Genomic DNA, 2,071 nt, shown 5'->3' with positions numbered 1-2,071 from the left:
AAAGAGGATAAACATCCTCGAGGGATCAGGAACAGACCAGAACCCATACCCCTGGCATGGAAAAAACACAAGCTTTCTGAGAATATGGATCAACAGAGAAGCTCAAATGAGGAGATTTCAGCTTTGAACTCAGCGGAGGCCACCAAATGCCTTTGACACATGAACTAGACAGGAGTCTGACTCCAAGCCATCAGAGCCAAAAGACTTGACCCTCAGTGCTGCTTAGACCCCCTGGGATACTCTCAAAGATGTATTTGTCATTCTTTGCATCACTTAATGACCGAGGTTAGTTGCAACAAGCCAGCTCTAGTGAATATGCACAAAAATTCACTCCCAGCACTAATCAAATGGGAGAGCAGCAGAGTAATTCCTCCCATGTCCTCTCCTCTGGGTCCTGGACCATTTGTTATACGGCTATTCGTACAGGCCCTCTAATCCTTCCTGTAGGCCACCGTCTGATTTCCATATATCAGAGAGAGACAAAGATCTTAACGCGCAACTTTTAATTGAGCTGTATCATCTGCCACAAACATGAAATTAATGGTCCTACATCATAATCATAAATTCATACATAACCCCATGCACCGGCAAATAACTCTTTGCAGTGATACTACAATGGTAAGCTGATTTGCAAGAAGCGCACGCTACCCAGGAATCCTAATTAACCAAATTAACACCATCACTTCAAATCATGTCCCAGCAGTAGGACATTTCCGATTGGCCTCAGGCTGGAGCAAAGCAGCCAAATGAAAACCTGACAGCGTCTCCACGGGTCCAGCAGGCTAACCCTTTACTGAGGGAAATATCTGGTGCCCATCCATGCATACGAGGAAGGGAGCAAAAAGCTCACGAGCACTTGTAGGCACCGACCCAAGACAGACTACGGCACAATGACGCTGTGCAACAGAGGAGCAGTTCCCAGTTTCACATGCATTTCCCAAATTTAACCAGCAGCATAAGGAACCCCTTCCTGCCATGCTGGCTTGCTCCAGGGGGTTGTGACACTGCCAGGTCCCCCTAGAGAGTGCCAAATGTTTTGGGTGAGCCAGGCGATGGGTCTGGGGTCATGGAGCAGAGCTGGTAATAGGAGCAGCCTCCACAAACTCCAGACCCATCTCCCTGAACCCACTTGTTTGCACTGGTTTCCACTTGTGACTTGCCCAAGCTGGTTAGAGCTCAACACCTTTTTTTTCCCTCTTCAGGGTAGTCAGGTTTTTCTATTTCTGCCATGGGAAAAACAAGTTGCTATTTTGGGAGCATGTGGGATTCAAGCCCACGACAGTCTCAGCATTCCCTGCATGAAAGATGAGATCCATAACCTGTGTGCCAGAGGGACTGCCTCATGTCGCTCTACACAGTCAGCCTGGATGGTAGGGTGGCTCGGTCCCACCAGGGACCTCACACTGGGGCATGGAATGGCCTCCGCTCCCCAGGCACAGGTCGCAGAGCTCCCATCCCTGTTCTGAACTGATTCTCTAAAAGCTGGGGTGGGAGCTTTGGACCAAGAGAAAAAGGAGGCTCCTACCAGAAGTGGGGTTCGAACCCACGCGGGCATGTGCCCATTGGATCTTAAGTCCAACGCCTTCACCACTCGGCCATCCTGGTGGGCTGTAAGCTCCCCCTTGGCCCACCAGCTCCTCCCCTGGAGGGCACACACCTCACCAAGCTCTTGAGGTCCCAACCCAAGACCCTTCCTGAGCCCAGTGACAACTTTCTGTCCCCACTGCTTTCTTTAATGTCCCCAGCAAACTGGTGGAACATCTCATTGGGAGGCACCGGGTCTTGTGGGCCATGGAGGATGGCACAGCCCCTCTGTGCCACACACGATCCTCATGCAGGGACCATAGTCACTGGTGATAATGCCACCAGGGACCCTGGTACAGGAGGGGCATCTCTGGACGGTCTCAGCCTGACCCCGCTAGGTGCCCAGGGGGAAGGGAGCAGCTCTGACAGCCCGACAGCACTCAGCCAGACATGCCAAATGGTTACAGCACTGTCCTTGCACCTCAGGTCCCACTCCTCACCCCCTCTACTCTGCATCTGGGACTCTACTAGGGTAGTTAGCTGGGAA

The 2,071-nt window shown here is 51.7% G+C and overlaps 1 non-coding gene across 1 annotated transcript; it reads right to left on the bottom strand.

The window, feature by feature from the left end:
- Positions 1-1,522: 1,522 nt before the first annotated feature.
- On the bottom strand, positions 1,523-1,605 carry TRNAL-UAA. The gene has a single exon. It is a non-coding gene; the product is annotated as a tRNA-Leu (tRNA).
- Between the last annotated feature and the right edge of the window lie 466 nt (positions 1,606-2,071).

Source organism: Aquila chrysaetos, chromosome 20 (assembly GCF_900496995.4).
Source record: "Aquila chrysaetos chrysaetos chromosome 20, bAquChr1.4, whole genome shotgun sequence".
Classification (NCBI taxonomy): domain Eukaryota; kingdom Metazoa; phylum Chordata; class Aves; order Accipitriformes; family Accipitridae; genus Aquila; species Aquila chrysaetos.
This window is presented reverse-complemented; position numbering and strand designations above follow the sequence as displayed.